At 40.6% G+C, this 22,987-nt stretch overlaps 2 long non-coding RNA genes across 2 annotated transcripts; both read left to right on the top strand.

Annotated features, from left to right (window-relative positions):
• Positions 1 to 7,174: 7,174 nt before the first annotated feature.
• Positions 7,175 to 7,972, top strand: LOC122004563. Its single transcript, XR_006118238.1, has 3 exons — positions 7,175 to 7,341; positions 7,445 to 7,516; positions 7,934 to 7,972. It is a non-coding gene; the product is annotated as an uncharacterized LOC122004563 (long non-coding RNA).
• A 6,318-nt stretch (positions 7,973 to 14,290) lies between these two features.
• On the top strand, positions 14,291 to 15,088 carry LOC122004555. Its single transcript, XR_006118237.1, has 3 exons — positions 14,291 to 14,457; positions 14,561 to 14,632; positions 15,050 to 15,088. It is a non-coding gene; the product is annotated as an uncharacterized LOC122004555 (long non-coding RNA).
• The last annotated feature ends 7,899 nt before the right edge of the window (positions 15,089 to 22,987 follow it).

Below are 22,987 nucleotides of genomic sequence, written 5' to 3'. Positions count from 1 at the left end.
TCCCCCTTAACTTTGGCTCCCCCTTAACTTTTGCTCCCCTTAATTTTTAACTTGAATTTTATGTCTATGTTTACATTTTTGCTACTCTCCCCCTTTGCCATAACTCAAAAATGGACAATAATGAGTTGTACATGATTTTATTAAGGTCAACAGGTTAGCAATGTTCAACAGGGTTTTAAGGTCAATTGGAATAATATTTTAAGTTTTAGGACAAGGTTATTCATTTAAGTTCAGTTGGTCCTTAAGTCCAAGCACAAGTCATGTTCACTAGATTGATTTACTAGGTATCAGAGCCATAAAGAACAAAACATTTTTTAAAAAAATGAGTATCCTTTACCAACTGTCTAACCTTTAGTTACTTGCTGATTGTCTACAGGGCAATAGCTTTCACTAGGTTAGTCAAGTTAAGTTATTTTGGTCCAGATAGGCTTGACTAGAGTTAGAGAACTTAACTTGATTAATGTTTATTGCATATTTAACGCCCAAACTTATATTGATGCACAGATATAAGCATTCTTGAGTCCAGGCTATACCCTATGCATCTCACGCCGTTCTATGTTTTTCAAACACAATCAAGGTAAACCTAGGTATTTGTGAGATGCTCTGGCTTAATTCTAGGAGAACATGATTTCTTGGGGAAAAGCTTAGGCTAATTCCAAAATTTTGAACAATCTAACAAAAATTGGGGTTTTGAAAACTGTTTTTCCTAGAATTTGAAAAAAAACAATAAAACCTATGCTCATAAAATATAACACAAAAAACTGAGTAATAACATGTCTAATCAATTTAAAACAACCAAGATATACATCAAAAAGATCCCAGATGTCAATAATATGTCAAGGCAGGTGAAAAGATAGAGATAGAATCAAGCAGGTGGATCGTCAGCTGGAGGATCGGCTAGGTGCTGCTCAGGTGGTGGCTGAGGCTGTCCCTGACGCCGAAGCTCGCCTCGAAGAGATGCGAAATCGGTAGCTATCTCAGATCGCATAGTCCGAAGAAAACGATGACTGTCTAACATGGCTCGCCGCGTCTGTGTGGACTGGATCTCAAGTCGAGTGAGTCTATCCTCGACAGAGAGTGGTGCTAAAGATGACGGTCCGGCTGAAGAGGAGGGTCCGGCAGAGGTGGAAGGATCTGCGAAGAAGTCCTCTGCCAGGAAATCAGGCCACTCCTCATCTGCATCAGGTGCGCCCTCGGCCTCTGGAGCATCAAGGGCAGCAGCTGGTGGTGGTCGGCCCTTCCAGGCCAGAATCCCCTCAGCAGTGACCTCTGCCCCTGCTAATCTAAGGCTACGCTGACCGACCTCATCATAAAGGGTAAGTGGGATGAGAACCCCTCTAGTAATGTCTATCCTAGAGCTAGAGAATATCTGGGTCAGGATATGACAATAAGGCATATGAACTACTCCTGATGTAACTGTGCTAGATGCAAGGATAATGTTATGAAACATATGGAGGGCTATGTCTATGTCCAGGCGCTGGGTGAGGGCGTACAAAAAGAACGAGTGAGACGGTCGCATCGTCGAGACATCTCGAGATGATAGGGGTAGAATACAAGCTGTCAGGACTCTGTACATCGCATAATCCTGAACTCGAAGAAGAGTGGATCTGAACTCAGTCAGGCCTAAGGGTCTCTCCTCCCCAAAAAAAATACATGTAAATGTCGTCTAATGTAATGTGGGAATAGGGGGCACCAAAGGGTAGGGTCCTACTCGGATAACATAAAAATGTACACTCAGACTCCCTAATCTCTAGGCTGGTGCGAAGTAGTGATGGAGTGAACTGAAGGTCAGTGCCTCCTACTCTGGTGGTATAAGTTCGATCATCAACATTTTCAAGGTTGTGATAGAACTGGGCACATAGGTCTTGGTTGACAGTAGTGGTGCAATCAACCAATTTATCTAAATTATAGTGGGTTATCATTTGGATAGTGGGTTGACAATATTGGGACAAGAACTCCCTACCAATATATCTAGTTTTGATTGACTCAAAGGTAAACCTAGAGAAATCTATCCTATGCTGTTCCGAGGGGAATCTCAGGTCTGTGGAAGGGGCCCTTGCTGGTGTGGTATCCACAATACGACGCTTCCTATTTTGACATTATGCAAGAAAAATTGCAAAACTAGCAAAGAATATAGGATTTAAGCAATTAAAGAAGGGTTTAGATTGTACCTAGGAGGCAGAGCTAGAAATTAAAGGGAAGAAAATAGTTAGAAGGCGCCTTGGTTTGGAAGAATCCAAAGAAATCGGCAGCTTGCGGCGAAACACGAACAGAAGCAAAAAATGCTTCTGTTTGTGACAAAAGAGATGTTTTAAGGCGCCTTAAGGTCCCTTTAGGGCGCCTTCGGAGGCGCCTTAACTGGGCGGCGGGAAATTTCCCGCCGCTGATGGAGGGCGCCTCCTCTTAGTTGGAGGCGCCTTCGGATGCTACGTGTCCCTTTTTTTTTTTTTTAAATAACAAATTTCTTATAGATTAGTTTTGATAAAAACAATATGATTTTTAGAGTTAATTAATTTTTAAAATAATTTTGAAATTTAAGTTTTATAATAATTTTGAAATTTGAGTTTAAAATAATTTTGAAATTTAAGTATTTTGTTTAAAATAATTTTGAAATTTAGGTTTTTAAAAAAATTTTGAAATTCAAGTTTTTAAAATAATTTTGAAATTTAAGTTTTTAAAATAATTTTGAAATCTAAGTTTTTTTTTTAAAATAATTTTGAAATTTAAGTTTTTTAAATAATTTTGAAATTTAAGTTTTTTTTTTAAAAAATTAATTTTGAAATTTAAGTTTTTAAAATAATTTTGAAATTTAAGTTTTTAAAATAATTTTGAAATTTAAGTTTTTAAAATACTTTTGAAATTTAAGTTTTTAAAATAATTTTGAAATTTAAGTTTTTAAAATACTTTTGAAATTTAAGTTTTTAAAATAATTTTGAAATTTAAGTTTTTAAAATACTTTTGAAATTTAAATTTTGAAATTTAAGTTTTTAAAATAATTTTGAAATTTAAATTTTGAAACCATTTTGAAATTTAAATTTTTTAAAACCATTTTGAAATTAAAATTTTTTAAAACCATTTTGAAATTTAAATTTTTAAATAATTTTGAAATTTAAGTTTTTAAATAATTTTGAAATTTAATTTGAAGTTGAATTAATTATCAGTTTGATTTTAATTACTTAGTCATCTCACCCGATCTAAATTCTCAATCAGGGAATCCTATAATTTTTGTGAGATGAATTGAGGTTCAATTTAAGGGTTTGGTTTAGTCTTGTGTTAGATTCAGGTTTAGCTTTGGGTTCAACAAGTAAACATTCTTTGGATAAACTTCTGGGCTATGGTGAGTCACAAGGAGCTCATTAAAGTAACCATGTCTTCGAGGTTTTCCAAATAGTCCTACCCATTGAACTTAATACTAAAACTTGGTCTAACTAGTTAGGATCCATTTAAGGGTAGCTTCGGTCAGTTCCACTTGGCCAAATGCACCAGGTCGAAGCCATATCTTCCTAGACATGCGATGTCCAAGCTTCCCTAACGTACTATCATCCAAAAACTTCACCAGTACTGTGGTTCAAGTTAAACTTATCCCGTTTTAATCTAACCTTAATTACCCTGCCGGGTAATCTATTCTTGTTTTACCCATTCCGGGTAAATTAGGTTCAGTTACCCTGTCGGGTAGTTTAGTTGGAGGTGCCAGCTAGTTTGGATCCTCCATCTATTTTATAATTTCGACTTGTTGAATTTTGAATTTGTAATTTAATTTTGAATTTAATTTCAAATTTTGAATTTTGAATTTGTAATTTAATTTTTAATTCAATTTTGAATTTTGAATTTTGAATTTGTAATTTAATTTTAAATTTTTAATTTAATTTCGAATTTTGAATTTTGAATTTATAATTTAATTTTGAATTTTTAATTTAATTTCGAATTTTGAATTTTGAATTTGTAATTTAATTTTGAATTTAATTTAATTTCGAATTTTAAATTTGAATTTGTAATTTAATTTTGAATTTAATTTTGAATTTTTTAATTCAATTTCGAATTTTGAATTTTGAATTTAAGATCGTTTTCATTTTAGCTTTCCCTGGATCACGGCCTCGATATGGTCTGTCGAGGTAGTATATTTGATCCTTCGGAACCCAGTATTGGCCAAGTCCAATTTGATTGATCAATTTGGACTTGGGGACCCATGCTTGGACTGATTTACTACTTTGTTTGTTTATTAAGGATAAATAAGATTTATATTTCTTTTTACTTTTATATCCTAGCCCAGTTCTATTGTAGACGGCTCTTTGTGTCCCAAGAATTAGATCCAAATTCTTGGAGCCCAGAGAGAACTTTTCTAAAGTAATTTTTAAATCTTTTAACTGATTTTTCAGATTTGAATTTTCTTTCTCAAGTTGTTGTACTTGAGTTGAATCTTCAGTTTGAACTTGGTTAGGTAAAGATTTTGAGTTAGCTACTCCTTTAAGAATGGTTACTTCTTTTAGAAGTGACTTAATTTTCAAATTTGATTTGGCTAATTTGCGAAGTAAATAATTGACTAAATTATTAAGCCTAGGAATACTTACAGCGGAGTCTGGCCCTTCGGAAACGGATGCGGATCCGTGGCTTTGCTCGGAGTCGGCTTCTGACTCGCTCTCGGATTCGATGATCTGGTCCCGGGCCATCAGTGCGAGTAAACTCGTTTGGTCGAGTTCGTCGTCTTCGTCCTCCGAGGAGGATTCATCCCAGGTTGCCTTCAGTGCCTTCTTCCTTCTTTGCTTTTTGGCCTCCTTTTGGTTGGGACAGTTGGCCTTGATATGCCCCTTCTGATTGCACCCGTAGCAAGTGACTTCGAATTTTACCTTTGAGTTCTGTTGGGCTTCCTTAGATTGAACTGTCTTCTTCAGATCTTTCTTGTTGAAGCCCTTCTTCTTCTTGTAGAGCTTTTTTACAAGATTCACAAGTTCGCTGGTCAGTTCATCTTCTGAATCTTCTGAATCGGGTTCGTCTTCTGATTCCGATTCAATTTTTCGCCATCCTCTTGATTCCCGTGTTCGACTCGTTCCTGCAATCAAAGCAATACCTTTCTCGGATGGCTGTGCATTAGTTTGTTCATGGAGTTCAAATTCACTAAATAACTCGTCTAATTTTAAGGACGACAAATCCTTAGAGACTTTGTAGGCATCCACCATTGATGCCCACAATGTACTCCTAGGAAATGAGTTAAGGGCATACCTTATTATATCTCTGTTTTCTACTTTCTGCCCGATTCCATGAAGGGACTTCAAGATATCTTGAATTCGAGCGTGTAAAGAACTTGCCGTCTCGTCTTCCTGCATTTTCAAATTATATAGTTTATTAAGTAACAAATCACGCTTACTTACCTTAGTTTCAGAGGTGCCCTCGTGAAGTTCGATCAGTTTCTCCCATAGTTCCTTTGCAGAGGAGAATGGACCGACTCTGTTGAGCTCTTCTTTGGTAAGACCGCATTGGATGGTGCAGGTGGCTTTGGCGTCGGCTTCCACCTTTTTGATAAATGCCGGCTCCCAATTTTCACAGGATGTAGGCTTACCGTCGTTACCAGTTGGTAGTTCCAGTCCTGTTTTGACGATCATCCAGGTGTCGAACTGGATCTTCAGATATATCTCCATTCGCCCCTTCCAATATCCGAAGTCTTCTCCGGAAAATAGTGGGGGACGAACGATGCTATATCCTTCTTGTTGGGCCATTTAGATCTAAAAGAATAGAAACAACAAGATCTATTCCAAGACTGAGTCTTGGATTAGTAGCGTGGGAGGAGAAAAAAGAAAAGACGAGCCCAAGTGGTATTGACCAACTTTGAGCAACACCGATTTGAAAAGAATTAGAATTCTTAGCCAATTAGCTAATCTCCAATTGATCTCAAAAAAAATACAACGAAAGAAAAAACTGTTTTGAATGGTGGTTGCACCAATTCAAAACAACCCCGCTCTGATACCAATTGTTGGATCGAGATCGCGCTAGAGGGGGGGGTGAATAGCGCTCGTGGCTATTTTGTACGATTATCGAAAATCTATCGAATTATCGGAGTAATAAGCAGCGGAATAAAACAATCAACCACAGAGACACAGGGAATTACTTCGTTCGGAGCCTAAGGCGACTCCAACTCGAAGGCCCGCGATCCTTGATCGCTTCCGGTGGGCAACAACTATAATCTCGATAAGAATTACAAGCTTCTTACAAAGAAAGTATTATAATAAAGTTATACCGACAACTTAAAGAAGAAGAAAGCGGAGCTCCGGGTTGTCGGAATGTTGTAGCAGCACTTCGGAATGATTTTGTTAGCAGCACGTTGAAGAAGGAAAGCCTCAAACTTGATTGATTGAAGTGCTGGTCGAAACCCCCTTCTAAAGGGAGTTCAAGGCGCCTTGAAGGCTGTTCATGTAAAATACCACAAAATTAAATAATAAATGTTATTGGACGGAAAATCTTATCGGATTTTTCAGGAATTTCTAGAAATTTTTCGGGATTTAAACGGAGTCTGTATGACCCATTTTAGGGGGATAGATTCTGGGTACAGAGGAGGTCTGTTTGGAATACCCAAAGGTGGGAATTGATTGAGGAGTGGACTTAGGCTTTGATTAAGCTAAATTAGGTTTGGGGATTAATGCTACAGTAACCTACCTTATAAGCGCCGAGGACCCCTCTTTTCCCCCGATTCTTCTTCCTCCCCTGTCCACTTCGTCCCGATCCTCACCGGCGATTCTCCTCCTCCTCCTTATCTCGGTGTCGCCGGCGTGGCTGATGGTGGAGTGCTTAGGAGGGAAGACAAGCTACGGGCGTTTCTCTCCTTCCTCCCATTCTCGATTCCCATCGCATCTCAGTCGTGATGCCGGCGATTCTTGATCGCGCCAGTGATGTCCAGCCCATCGCCACCGGACCTTCCTTCTCCATCCCGATTGCTGATGCCCCGTCTCCCTCCTCCCTCTCCCGTTCGTGATGCTGGAATCCATCGACCCACGGGATGCCGTAGCCGTTCTTGAAGCTGTGCCCTAGCTCAGATTCGTCGCCGACAACCACTCTTTCCCCCACCCGATGTGTTTCTCTCGCAACCTCTTCTGATCGTTGGTCGCACTACCACGGCCTCGCTGCCTCGCCGTGTACTGGAGTCTCGATCGAGTGCCACCACCAGGGAACGATTAGTCTAGGTAAGTTTCATCTGGATTTGTTTTAACTCCGAATCTTGCTCAATTGTCTCCATTTAGCTGTTCTTCCTGTTCTGGATTGGATGAAGGCATCAGATCGAAATATTGGAGGATTGCACTGTTGCCGATCACTGCCACTCCAACTCTTGAAGCTGTGGAGGTCACGGGTGTGAAGGTAAGGGGTTGTTGTGGTGAGAAAGATCTTGTTTGTTAGGGTTCCAGCAAATTCAGTGTTGTGTAATTGTTTCCTGGACTGACCTTGGAAAGAATTGATGTAGGAATTCTTGGTGGTTGTGTGCAGAGATTGGTAGAGGGCTGTTGAGCTACTGGGTTTGTTGCCATACCTCAAGGTGAGTGTTTTCTAGTGATGTACCTATGGTATTCTCATTAGTATGATGCTAAATTAGGTTTTCTAAGGAATCTAGGGTTTTATGCTTGCTTAGATTATAAGTGGTGAGTAGATGTATTGATTTAACTCATATTGATATTAGATTATGGATTTTTGGATTGGATGAGTTATGGGTTGGATAATTGAAGCATGTTAACAAGAAGAGTTAACTAATTGAATTGGATTAATTCATGAGGAGTTTTGATTGGATTAATTGATGGTTGTGGATTATGTTTGGTTTAGAAGGAGTTGGATTAAGGATTATTTGGAGGATTTATCAGAGATCAGGTTTGATTAGAGTGATCCTAGTGGGTTAGGAATTTTATTTAGCTATTTGAATCGTATGAAATTAGCTAAATAAAATATATATTGATCGCAGGACTTGGATTCGGGACGAGCGTCTCGACACGGGATTACTTGGCACGATCTACACTTTAAGGCGGGTATTTCTTCCTTTACCTCTATGTAGATTTTCTTGTACTTAGTGCATGGTTGTTATCCGATGGATTAGACTGCTTTACCTTATATCATATCGGTTTGTTGACTTCCTGCTAGAGACTTATGCTTGATCTTTGAGGTGTTCCATTTAATTCATATACCGTCTCTACTTTTGATATCTACTCTGTTGTGATTACACGTGTAGAGTATGCCTTGTAGGGATTGTCGGGTTGTTGGTATTACCATGCTGATTGGGTGTATGATGTGGACTGTACATAGATGGGTATGTGTCATAGGAGTTATCTTGTTGACCGTACATTTACATGTGGTGTGTACATACGTATTTGTCATGTACTTTTGGAGGAGTTGTGTTGATTGTATGTTCGGAGTATATACACATGTCCGTTGTATTTTTATTGGAGGATACATGTTGATTGTACTTATATTTTTGTGTACATGTGTCTGGTGGGATTATTGGAGTTTTGGTTAATTATACATGTGTAGTGGGTACATATGTTCGGTGGGATATGTGGAGGTATCATGACGATTATACTCATGTTGGAGGTATTTATGAGGTTTGGGGTTGTTGCATGGATGATGATTATATATATATATCATGTTCATCATTCATTGCATCTGATGACCATTGTCTCCCTTGTGGTGAGAGAGTCATCAGTTGGTTTGGTTTAGCGCCGCACACTCGGCCACTCATGGGTAGTGGTAGCTAGAGCTGTTGCCGCTAGTCCTGTCGTGCCACCCGGTCACGAGGTTTAGTGAGATCCGGCGTTGTGAGCAGTCAGGGACCCTGATGCTATTTAGCTAGATAGCTATTAGCGGACTGTCCGCCTCGACCACTATATAGTGGGCTGGAGGGTAGTACAGTCGTCAGCCATACAGGGGTCGTGGTGTCTAGAGAGGTGGCGGGGGTGACCATGGAGCATGCATACGCAGTTATTATTCTTGCATTTGATGCGCGGTGCATCTGCATTTGCATACATGCCTAGTAGTTACTAGTTGCATGTGATTGTCGTTGTTGCACTTGTTTGAGATATGATTGTTGCACTTGGTTGCCATGCTGCATACATGTCATTTATTTTACATGTATATGCAGTCGTACTTATATTGCACAGGTGTCACGGGTATATCTGTTGCAGATCCGGTGAGTTTACTGATCATTGTACCAGGGGTCGATTGGTTTGTATCTGTCATTATGTTAGTTGTGCTTTGTACAGTTTATGTCAGGTTATTATGTCAGGTATGTTCAGATGCATTGATTATGATAGTATGACCATGTTCATATTCCCTACTGAGACTGTATACTTGTGATCTCCATATTGTTTATAGGCCATGCACTATCTTTTCTATTACCCGCTGAGTTACCTATACTCACCACCGCATGTATACATTTATGTCTTCAGGTAGCTTGTAGATGACTGGTGTCGCTCGGAGTATCCTGTCTGCCGGGTCCTACGTCACATCCGAAGATCGTGATTGTTTTCTTTTGTATATTCTTTTCTTATTTTTGGCATTGTATTTGTGTATAGCCATGTGGCTATCTTATGGTTTTGGTGTTGTATTTGTTGTATAAGCCTAGCCGGCTAGCAGTGTGTTGATTGTGTTGTATTGGGCTTTCCGTTTTCGTTTTTCCGCTGTGTTTTTAGTACAGCCGTGTGTGCGTGGTTGTGATTGTTTCATTCTAGCCGTGTGGGCTGTTATTATACCTGCGTGGTTGTGTATAAAAATATTCCAGCCGCATGTGGCTGATGTATTTTGCTTGTAGTGATGCTTCAGATTGTCACCGGTACAGGGGAGGTTTTGCCGGATTTTTGTCTGACAGGAACTCCTTTGGGGGCGTGACAATTTAGTGGTATCAGAGCGGGTACGATGCCTGCTTTGTTTTGTTTTGGATTTTTCGAGATTTATCTGATACCAATTTCTGGTATCAAAGCAGGTACGATGCCTGTTATTTGTGTTTTGGGTTTCATGATTCGGTTTTCTTGATGTGACTTTTCGGGTTTTGGGACCAGGCAGCAGCAGGACATCTCCAGGCTATAGGAGGTATGTTTGCATATTGTTATTATGCATTTCTGTTGGTGTATGTATTGTTGCCCATATAATTATGATGTGTGTTAGTGTTCTCTTGTTAGTACTTGCCTAGTTGATTGTATCATGCATTTCATGTGTTGGGTCAATCACTGATCACGGTTGACCTAATGGAGATCAAGGATTTACAGTCTCAGGGGATTTTTCATATCATACTACCAGTAGTTTTAGTGTCAGTTACTGCTAGTTGGTTGAGATTTAGAGTCATATACCAGTTCCTGTTATTATTAGCTGGATAGTGAAGGGTATCTATGTACTCATATTGATTCAGTTAGTAGAGTATCGGGTTACTCTTGTTGGCTCGATTAGTTGAGGATTGTTTTACCGGGTTGACTTTGGTGGTTAGGTATCGATTTACCTTAGTTAGTTTCATCAGTGGATGATTGATTTACTCTCGTTAGATCAGATAGTGTTGATCGATTTATTTGGTTGGTCCGACCAGTAGGGGACTGACTTACTCTATTTTTAGAGATTCTGATCTTTGGGGTTACTTGTGTTGGGTTAGATATTTGGGAGACTCACTTGAGTACGTGACTTGTACCGTCATGGGGAGGACTGAGTTAGCCGTATACCATTGTCGGCTTGGTCAGCTTGTAGAGGATTATCGTATCCTATTCCATGGGGACTTTGACCATGGACTGTCTGTACCTGATAGAATGACATAGAAGGTACATTCGGATATGATACCTCCACTGATGTGGAAAAGTGTAAAGCTACCTGCTTAACACTTATGAGATGGATCCACTACTTGGGTGTATGAGTTGGAGAGTACATTTGGATATATGATTTGTACTGACGTGAAAGAGTTGAAGTTAGCTGCTTAACCTTTACGTGACCCGGTACCACGTGAAGGAAGAAGCAGGGAATGCTTTTTGGAGATCTGGTCATCACTTAGTGATTTCATTGAGATGTTCAGAGAGAGAGTAGTTCTCTACTTCTTTCGTCAGCATGATGGATTTTAAGACGATGACTAGTAGACTCGTCTAACGTTGCTCCATGGGAGATCCTGACTCATAGAGCTATCGGATGTAGTTAGATATCTTTGATGTACCTAGTGATCTACGACCTGTAATGATGCGGAGGAAGTGGTGTTAGTTGAGTAATACCTAGGAGGTCCGACCGTAACTAGGTATAGTTTCAGATGATGATCTTCGAGGGGTTGAGCGTTGATTGATAGATGGTTTGATCAGCTATTTAGTTATAGCGTTCCTCTATATTTGTCTTCATTGCTCGATATTGGAGGTTGCTGAACCTCATGGTAGAGCAATCATAGTATGATGGGGTACAAGCCAATGGTTAGACGACTCAACTAACATTGTCTTTATCAGGTGACTTAAGACCTTGACCACGTGATCATTGTACTAGGTCTTGTAGGCTATATTTCAGATTGGAGGGTTCGACCTTTTTATCAGCATTTCTCGATGGACATATATAGGATGATTATGAGGGTGGTGGAGATACTCTCGTGATAGGTAGACTCTTAGTCAGGAGATTGTGTGACCCTTTGACTTTGGATTGATATTATTTTACTATGGATATATGAGTATATAAGAGGATGAGATTATGAGATTTGGCAGACTTTTTGGATACGTTTAGTTTGTTGGTAGTGGGGGTTGAAGGTTGGATATATTCCTTTTACTCTATCTTTGTTTAGGGGACTATCTGGTTTGATTGATTGATGTTTAGGATGATTTTGATTGATAGATATTAAGAGATCAGGTGTGATGATATGTTATTTGTTGATGATCTATTGGTGGATATTTAGTTTGATGGTCTACTATTTGGTGTTTGAGGTTGATAGAGACATGAGGAGTGATGTGTCTGTGATATTTAGGGATTTAGTGATTGTAGTTGGTCATTAGTTTACAGACTTGTTGTTGATGATCTTATGGTGGAGTAAGCCTGTGGTACGTACATTATGAGTCCTTGGGGTTACCGTTTAGGCATGCCATGCTTAGATGTTTACATGGACTCAGTGTACTTGGTATTCATAGGGTTTGGATCAGTTTTCATTGTCTTTATTGGCGATGTTGTGATCTATTCCCGATCCGAGGTGGATCATGTACACTAGCTTCACATAGTTCTAGAGATGTTTCGACGAGAACATTTATATGTGAATTTAGTAGTACGTATTGCGATTGTCTTTTACGAGTTTTTGGGACACGTTGTGTTTAGTAGAGGATATCGGTGGATCCACAGGAGATAGAGGCTGTTATCAGTTGGGAGTAGGCGTAGTTTATACTGGAGGTCCACTGTTCCTTTCGTGGTCTGGCTGGATATTATCAGAGATTAGCTGAGGGTTTTCTCCAGCATTTATGCCGTTGATTGGATTGTTCGGAAGGGTATGGAATTTTCCTGGATAGATGTCTGTGAGATCAGTTTTGATAGCTGCACCTATCTTAGTAGTACTTTCTAGTGTAGACGGATTTGCACTCTACACAGAGGTATTGTACCTGGAATTTGGTGCAGTTTCGATATAGCATGAGCGAAACAGTCTTGCGTCAGTAGTTAGAATTCTCGTGTAATGAGAATGAGATTCATTGTTTTCTATGGGCGATTGTGTGTGTTTTCGAGTCACTTCTTATCCGGGAGGAGTTACTGCAGGAAACACCTTGATATGGGTTTGCGATACATTCGGGTGACATCTGATGTGTGGAGACATTGGAGCACTCTTATTAGTGGAACGATATAAAGAAAGACATCACGGACTTGGTAGCTTGATGTCTATTATGTCAGCCAGTGGAGGTTGAACATCAGAGATTAGTAGGATTATCTCCGTTGATTTGGATACTGGAGTGGAGTTGGGAGCATGTTTTGACGGATCTTGTTGTGGGATTATCCAGGACATGGAGAGGATATGATGGTATGGGTATTCATTACTGGGTGACGACTTTGCTCCCTAGCCATCGATTTGTGGGACAGATTCTTTTGGATTGAGTATTAGGATTATACTGTGGAGAGATTACCGGACCTTATGGTATATCTCTGAGGGTTATATTGGATGGAGATCAGCGATTTCACATCATGTTTTGACTGAGGTTATAGCAGACTTTGGGTTAGGAGCTTTACTTTAGTATAGATTTTCATCTTAGAGTGATGGATAGTTTGAGCGCTCTATCATGTGTTGGAGGATTTATTGATAGTGGATTTTGGATTTTAGAGGTGTTTGATTTATCCACAGTTGGCTAGATTGCAGAGTGGGAGTAACAGGAGCAGAGTGAGCTCATAGCTCACAAAGTCATCACTATTCACTTGGAGGTGGATTGTCATGCTTAGAGATATGTTTATGATACTAGGGTTGGAGATTTGTTTATGATACTTGGATGAGTGGCATATGAGTATGTTGATTGGTGGATACCTTGGAGGAGGGTCCCTGAGTTGACCAGTAAATTTGGGGACCAAATTTTTTATTAGTGGGGGAGAATGTAAAATACCACAAAATTAAATAATAAATGTTATTGGACGGAAAATCTTATTGGATTTTTCAGGAATTTCTAGAAATTTTTCGGGATTTAAACGGAGTCTGTATGACCCATTTTAGGGGGATAGATTCTGGGTACAGAGGAGGTCTGTTTGGAATACCCAAAGGTGGGAATTGATTGAGGAGTGGACTTAGGCTTTGATTAAGCTAAATTAGGTTTGGGGATTAATGCTACAGTAACCTACCTTATAAGCGCCGAGGACCCCTCTTTTCCCCCGATTCTTCTTCCTCCCCTGTCCACTTCGTCCCGATCCTCACCGGCGATTCTCCTCCTCCTCCTTATCTCGGTGTCGCCGGCGTGGCTGATGGTGGAGTGCTTAGGAGGGAAGACAAGCTACGGGCGTTTCTCTCCTTCCTCCCATTCTCGATTCCCATCGCATCTCAGTCGTGATGCCGGCGATTCTTGATCGCGCCAGTGATGTCCAGCCCATCGCCACCGGACCTTCCTTCTCCATCCCGATTGCTGATGCCCCGTCTCCCTCCTCCCTCTCCCGTTCGTGATGCTGGAATCCATCGACCCACGGGATGCCGTAGCCGTTCTTGAAGCTGTGCCCTAGCTCAGATTCGTCGCCGACAACCACTCTTTCCCCCACCCGATGTGTTTCTCTCGCAACCTCTTCTGATCGTTGGTCGCACTACCACGGCCTCGCTGCCTCGCCGTGTACTGGAGTCTCGATCGAGTGCCACCACCAGGGAACGATTAGTCTAGGTAAGTTTCATCTGGATTTGTTTTAACTCCGAATCTTGCTCAATTGTCTCCATTTAGCTGTTCTTCCTGTTCTGGATTGGATGAAGGCATCAGATCGAAATATTGGAGGATTGCACTGTTGCCGATCACTGCCACTCCAACTCTTGAAGCTGTGGAGGTCACGGGTGTGAAGGTAAGGGGTTGTTGTGGTGAGAAAGATCTTGTTTGTTAGGGTTCCAGCAAATTCAGTGTTGTGTAATTGTTTCCTGGACTGACCTTGGAAAGAATTGATGTAGGAATTCTTGGTGGTTGTGTGCAGAGATTGGTAGAGGGCTGTTGAGCTACTGGGTTTGTTGCCATACCTCAAGGTGAGTGTTTTCTAGTGATGTACCTATGGTATTCTCATTAGTATGATGCTAAATTAGGTTTTCTAAGGAATCTAGGGTTTTATGCTTGCTTAGATTATAAGTGGTGAGTAGATGTATTGATTTAACTCATATTGATATTAGATTATGGATTTTTGGATTGGATGAGTTATGGGTTGGATAATTGAAGCATGTTAACAAGAAGAGTTAACTAATTGAATTGGATTAATTCATGAGGAGTTTTGATTGGATTAATTGATGGTTGTGGATTATGTTTGGTTTAGAAGGAGTTGGATTAAGGATTATTTGGAGGATTTATCAGAGATCAGGTTTGATTAGAGTGATCCTAGTGGGTTAGGAATTTTATTTAGCTATTTGAATCGTATGAAATTAGCTAAATAAAATATATATTGATCGCAGGACTTGGATTCGGGACGAGCGTCTCGACACGGGATTACTTGGCACGATCTACACTTTAAGGCGGGTATTTCTTCCTTTACCTCTATGTAGATTTTCTTGTACTTAGTGCATGGTTGTTATCCGATGGATTAGACTGCTTTACCTTATATCATATCGGTTTGTTGACTTCCTGCTAGAGACTTATGCTTGATCTTTGAGGTGTTCCATTTAATTCATATACCGTCTCTACTTTTGATATCTACTCTGTTGTGATTACACGTGTAGAGTATGCCTTGTAGGGATTGTCGGGTTGTTGGTATTACCATGCTGATTGGGTGTATGATGTGGACTGTACATAGATGGGTATGTGTCATAGGAGTTATCTTGTTGACCGTACATTTACATGTGGTGTGTACATACGTATTTGTCATGTACTTTTGGAGGAGTTGTGTTGATTGTATGTTCGGAGTATATACACATGTCCGTTGTATTTTTATTGGAGGATACATGTTGATTGTACTTATATTTTTGTGTACATGTGTCTGGTGGGATTATTGGAGTTTTGGTTAATTATACATGTGTAGTGGGTACATATGTTCGGTGGGATATGTGGAGGTATCATGACGATTATACTCATGTTGGAGGTATTTATGAGGTTTGGGGTTGTTGCATGGATGATGATTATATATATATATCATGTTCATCATTCATTGCATCTGATGACCATTGTCTCCCTTGTGGTGAGAGAGTCATCAGTTGGTTTGGTTTAGCGCCGCACACTCGGCCACTCATGGGTAGTGGTAGCTAGAGCTGTTGCCGCTAGTCCTGTCGTGCCACCCGGTCACGAGGTTTAGTGAGATCCGGCGTTGTGAGCAGTCAGGGACCCTGATGCTATTTAGCTAGATAGCTATTAGCGGACTGTCCGCCTCGACCACTATATAGTGGGCTGGAGGGTAGTACAGTCGTCACAGACCCAAGCCTCTCGGCCATACAGGGGTCGTGGTGTCTAGAGAGGTGGCGGGGGTGACCATGGAGCATGCATACGCAGTTATTATTCTTGCATTTGATGCGCGGTGCATCTGCATTTGCATACATGCCTAGTAGTTACTAGTTGCATGTGATTGTCGTTGTTGCACTTGTTTGAGATATGATTGTTGCACTTGGTTGCCATGCTGCATACATGTCATTTATTTTACATGTATATGCAGTCGTACTTATATTGCACAGGTGTCACGGGTATATCTGTTGCAGATCCGGTGAGTTTACTGATCATTGTACCATGGGTCGATTCCAGATTGGGTTTGTATCTGTCATTATGTTAGTTGTGCTTTGTACAGTTTATGTCAGGTTATTATGTCAGGTATGTTCAGATGCATTGATTATGATAGTATGACCATGTTCATATTCCCTACTGAGACTGTATACTTGTGATCTCCATATTGTTTATAGGCCATGCACTATCTTTTCTATTACCCGCTGAGTTACCTATACTCACCACCGCATGTATACATTTATGTCTTCAGGTAGCTTGTAGATGACTGGTGTCGCTCGGAGTATCCTGTCTGCCGGGTCCTACGTCACATCCGAAGATCGTGATTGTTTTCTTTTGTATATTCTTTTCTTATTTTTGGCATTGTATTTGTGTATAGCCATGTGGCTATCTTATGGTTTTGGTGTTGTATTTGTTGTATAAGCCTAGCCGGCTAGCAGTGTGTTGATTGTGTTGTATTGGGCTTTCCGTTTTCGTTTTTCCGCTGTGTTGGTTTTTAGTACAGCCGTGTGAGCTGTTTTATATATAACTGCGTGGTTGTGATTGTTTCATTCTAGCCGTGTGGGCTGTTATTATACCTGCGTGGTTGTGTATAAAAATATTCCAGCCGCATGTGGCTGATGTATTTTGCTTGTAGTGATGCTTCAGATTGTCACCGGTACAGGGGAGGTTTTGCCGGATTTTTGTCTGACAGGAACTCCTTTGGGGGCGTGACAGTTCAAGGCGCCTCCATGCTGCCTGGTCTTCCGCGTGGATCAAAACTGACCTGGTCGAATTTCATCCATTCAAGGCGCCTTATAGCCCTCTCAAGGCGCCTTCCAAGGCACCTTCTGCCTGCTTCAAGGCGCCTCCAGTGGTGCTTCGAAGCCAGCTCAGCTTTTGCACCCGAGGCGCCTCCAAGCTCCATGGAGGCGCCTCAGACACTGTTCATCCGAGGCTTTAGGTTGCTCCTTTGCACCTGCAAGATACGTTAGTCCCAAACACTATCCTGCAGCACAAAGTTAGCACAATAAACATGATAAATAAAGTATAGACAGTCTCCGGACTGTCCGAGTCTGACTTCGGATTTCCAACCGGAAACCCTAGGTCGACCCGACGCCTACTGTTCCCTCTACGGGGAACGCGTCCTCACCTACTCCACTCAGGAGATTTACCTGTTGCCAGTCGATCCTCCAGATCGACTGGACTTTTGCTCAGCACTCGATGCTTCCGGACTTTCTGCTGGACATCCGCTTCCAGGAATTTTCACCTAGGGTTACCGCCCCCTAGGACTTTTGCCTGAAGCCATCGACCAGCCAAGACTTTCCGCATAGGGTTACCACCCCCTATGACCTAGGGTTACCGCCCCCTAGGGTTTTCCCTTTGCCTAATCGCAGCTTGGACTTTCCTGATATCCTCAAGTAGACTTGTTAGACTACAAAACATCTTAACTTTGAATTCTTTGCCGTTATCAAAACACGAGTTCGATCGTCGGATGCTTCCCGCACCAACATAACCCACAGAGAGTAAATCATTTGCCTTGAAAACTAGCATATAATCTCTAGTCCTTCTCAGGTACTTTAATATATGTTTTACGACAGTCCAGTGCCCCGGTCCTGGGTGATTTTGATATCTGCTAATCATGCCCACAATAAAATAGATATCCAGTCTCATACATAGCATTACATGCATTAGGCTTCCTACAGCCGAGGCATAAGGAACTGCCTTCATGTCCTCTATCCCTTTTGATGTCTAAGGAGACATCTCTTCAGATAAGGGTACTCCATACCAAAAAGGTAAGAAACCTTTCTTGGAGTTTCACACGCTAAAACGAGCAAGGATAGTATTGATGTATCAAGCTTGGGATAAGGACAATCTCCTTTTCTTGCGATCCCTTATTATTTTGATCCCAAGAATATGTCCACATTCTCCCAAGTCCTTCATATCAAACACTTGGATAACCATATCCTTACGTCTGACAATCACTTTGACATTGATGTCAATGAGCAAAATATCATCTATGTATAGTACAAGAAATACAACCACGTTTCCGTGACTCTTCTTGTATACACAAGACCCATCCGGTCACTGAATAAATCCATAAGACTGGATCACTTCATTAAACCGGATGTTTCAAGATCTCTTGTTTCATCATATGTCCAGGGATCAGGTTCATGTTCACCAGGGATCAAGTCCGAAGATTCTCCCAAAAATATGAATCTATCAGGTTGCCTAACAACCCTCCCACTACGACGAGGCACTACTTGTAATTATGCATCATTTGTGACATGTGTTGTAGTTTCTTGTGGTATCTCATCTTATACAGTTGGTACTAAAGTAGACGTTGTAGGGGATCGGTCGGCTGACTTGAAGAGGGGTTGGATAGACGACGCCCCCAAATCTATTGATCTTCCTACACTTGTTAGTATGCACAGCGGAATATACAAAACAAACAAGCTAAAGGAAATTAAACTAAAGACAAGAAAGAATGCAAACCAAGCTACACGATCATTTACGTGGTTCGGAGATAAAGCTCCTACTCCACGGCGTGTCCTTGAGGTGGACGATCCCTATCCGTAAGTGAATTACTCCCCGGAAGACCTCCGGCTAGCTCACGTAGCTCCTTGTCGGTGGAGAAACCTCACCACAACTCTCACCAAGGACTCTTTACAAGCTAGGGCACAGGTAGACTACTAATAGAGATTAATCATCTCTATTTCGTCAACTATAACCAAGCTCCCAAGGCTTGGTTATATAGGCCACGAGTTGGAAACCCCGCCTACCAGCCGACTGCCAAAACATGCAGTCGACTGCCCTCTGTGGAAATTCGACCGTTACATCCCAATATCTCGATACCAGTCGACTACTAAAACTAGCAGTCGACTACTCCACACTGGTTGAGTGAATAGAAGCATTCTGTTTGCTCCCAGTCGACTGCACCAGTCGACTGATGAAACATGCAGTCAACTGGTACCGAGTACATTCTCTCACAGCACTCAGACCCTCACCCTTACGACTCATTTGACGCTTCCTTCACAGCCTTGACCTTTTGCCTTCAAGCTTACTTCCTCTTTGGCTCTCGTCCCTCGGATGCATACAAGCACGCGGCTCATCCCCAATGTCATCCTTCGTGTATGCCTTGAAGTCGCTTCCCTCGGCCCTTGTCCTTGCTGCCTTGTCCACGGTCCCTCGAATGCATACAAGCCCGCGGCTCGTCCCCAATGCCATCCTTCACCGGACCCGAAGCCGTCAACCTGAGTCTCATGTGTATCCTGCAGTCCTGCACAACTCAAGTACACATATCAAATACAAGGGTGAACCTAACTTAAACCCTTTGCCCAAACACTAAAACACATGGTCCTGCGGACCATTGGGATTGCTCCAACAAACGTGTCTTCACTTATTTCCTCAAGAACAATTTTACCATGGGCTTGTGGTTCATTATATATAGTCCTCTTCTAAAATCGGGCATTGGTACCAACAATGACCTTCTGATCTTTAGGACTATAAAATAAATCCCCTAAATGAATTTAGTAATTCTGAATGACTATTGTATCGCGGGAGTTATTGGTTTAAATTACCAACCAACGTATCGAACAGATAACTACCCTATTTTTCTTGACAACTACTTTGCCATAAAAAAAACAGAATATCCATTCATAAATAGTTTTAGAAACTGAAATTAAATTCTTTCTAAAACTTGGTACATAAAGACAATTTCTTAAAATCAATAATGTTTTATTCCTATCAAAAGATAAACATCTCCCACTGCAACAACCGCTACTTTTGCCTATGTAGATGGTAATCTCCCTTTCATCTAGTCGTCGAGTTTCCTGGAACCCCTGCAATGAATTGCAGACATAATTAGTGGCTCCTGTATTTACACACCAGGTACCGGTAGATAACACCACTAAACATGTTTCAACTACTAGAGAATAAGATATACCTTTATTGTTCTCCTTCTTGTGAGGGCAGTCCACTTTCCAATGTCTAGACTGCTTGCATGTGAAGCACTTGCCCTTTGACTTCTTCACACCTATATGCAACCCAGTTCCTAGAGATTGATTCACTTCCTTTACTGAACCAACTTGTTTCTTCTTCTTTCTACCTTTCGACTTAGAAGCAGAAACATTTTTAGCAATGTGAATTTGAAAACTTTGATGAAATAACCCTTCTGCTGCTTGAAGTTCTGTCAGAAGTTCCGCCATGTATAAACCCTCTTGTTCATATTGTAGTTCAGGCGGAACTACTCAAAACTTTTAGGCAGTGTTTGGAGAATGATATCGACCTGGGTTTCCCCATCGATTTCAGCTCAAAGAAATTCTATCTCATTTAAATGAGCCATCATCTTGAGGATATGATCCCTCACGAGTGTCCCCTCAGTCATGGTGGTCGTCATCAAGTTTCTCATAGCCTCCTGCCTAGCAACCCAATTCTAGTGTCCGAAGAGTTCCTTGAGATTTCGCATCATGTCATAAGCAGTAGGCATGGCCTGATGCTGATGTTGTAATACATTTGACATAGAAGCCAAAATGTAACACCGCGTCATCTCATCTGCCCTGACCCATTTCTTATGACACTTAATCTCCTCTTCACTAGAATCACTATTAGGCAAACTTGGACAGATCTCAAAAAGTATGAACTTATAGCCTTCAGCAGTTAAGACAATGTCCAGGTTTCGTTTCCAATCAATATACTTGGGACTACTAAGTTTGTTCTCTTTCAATATAACAGCAAGGGGATTGAAGGTCATCCTAAGAATCAGAAAATATTTGGTCAAGACTTTAGAATTTAAAATAATATTGATTCCTTAAACAATATCATTTAAATTCACCAACACCTCAAACACCGTGAATTTTGTATGACACGTTAGTGTGGACGTATACAAAATCAAACATTCGTAAGAGGAGGATTTTACCCATTAATTATTTTGTCAACCTAACTTTATGACAAATAAAATTATCTCAAACACCGTGAATTTTGTATGCCACGTTATTGTGGACGTATACAAATTCAAACATTCGTAAGAGAAGGATTTTACCTATTAATTTTATTATCTTGTCAACCTAATTTTATGACAAATTAATTGTTAGTTTTTCTTCGGTCATACAAATAATAGCAGTGACTTCGATGGACAGGATACTATTAAATGTGCCTAAGTGTATACCATTACTTGATACTAAGTCCATTAAATAGGATAGTGCCCCTTTAGTTGGAGAAGATCACACGAACCTAAATAATTTCCTATAATCATCCATAAAGTAAGTTTGATCTAGTGATCCGCAAACAAACTCATCCGTTGTGGAGGAAGGCACTTAGAGCCAACACGCAAGTTTGAATGCATCACTTACAAACCAGTAATGGAGACCGTGAAATTTAATTAATTCCTCTCCCACTTAGTTATTTAGAAACGAGGAATTTTAACATGCACACAAACAAGCACATCACAGCATAAAAGGAAATAAATATGAAAACTAATTTTCCAACTATTATGGCCTCATCCATAGCTATTCTCCATGTGCCACCAACCCTAGCCGCCACCAATGGGTCATGTCATCACATCTATCTTTCTTCCTTTTTCCTCTATGCCTCTGGTCCTCAAATAGCACGACGCCTCACAAGGATATGATCCGCAACAAAAAATAAAATTTTACATTTATCGATCCTATATTTCACGAAGGAATGTACATGTAATCTAGATCAAACAGAATGTAAAATCCTAAAAATAATACAGCTCCTGCTGTATTTAATAATTACAATCATGCACACATATAAAATGCCCTCGACATGTCCGAGGGTCCAATCACACACAATCACAATATGCCATAATAGTTGGAGCCTGCAACCACAGAGTTAATCTATTTGCACATCCTACTATTATCCTGTTAAACTTATGTATGAAAAGTGCATAATTAACTGAAAACCAAACACATAGAGGTAAAAACCTAGCTCTGATACCAATTGTTGGTTGCTACTCGGAACACCGTTCTGTTTCCCCGGTACAAAAATTTGTACAAGCACAGAACTTAACCTAGCTACCCATGTGCTCTACTGAAGTTAAACTTGGATTGCAAACGATGCTTAACATTATTAACCCAAGTTGCTCTTCAGAAGTTAAACTTGGATTGGAAACGATACTTAACTTTTTTACTCCAAGTTTAACCGATGTGATCTTCCTAAATTAAACCATATTACAGAATTTGATTAAATATCTATTTCAAAGATTGGCTTTCAGGTTAAACATGGCGAGGCACTATGCCTTCTTGGTTATAGGATCATCCACCACTTCCTAGATAAAGCCTTTCAAAGAAATTAGATATTTAACTTCTTACAGTAATCCTAAGTTTAACTACAGAGACTACAATAGAAACAAAAGATCGAAACACAAAATCAAAATACAAAATCAATAGCATGAAATTGAAACATAAAATTGCTAGCCTCTTGTGTTGGTGTTTCAGAATCCATGCAAAGAAAAGTAACTAATCAATTCGAAGCGAAAACCATTAATTAGTTATACCTTTCTTTGTAGCTAAAAACCTCTTGATCTTCTGTTCTATTCCTCTCCTCCTCTTGGACGTTATGTGGGCAACGATCTACCAAGATGGAATCCACCCGAACCACTTCTTCTCCTCCAAGACTCTCGAGCCACCAAGGGATGTGAAAATAGGAAAATACCTTCTCTTCTCCTTCTCCTCCAAGTAGCTGGCCAC

This window comes from Zingiber officinale, chromosome 1A (genome assembly GCF_018446385.1).
Source record: "Zingiber officinale cultivar Zhangliang chromosome 1A, Zo_v1.1, whole genome shotgun sequence".
Taxonomy (NCBI): domain Eukaryota; kingdom Viridiplantae; phylum Streptophyta; class Magnoliopsida; order Zingiberales; family Zingiberaceae; genus Zingiber; species Zingiber officinale.
Note: the sequence above shows the minus strand (reverse complement) of the source record. Positions and strands in the feature narration are given on the sequence as shown.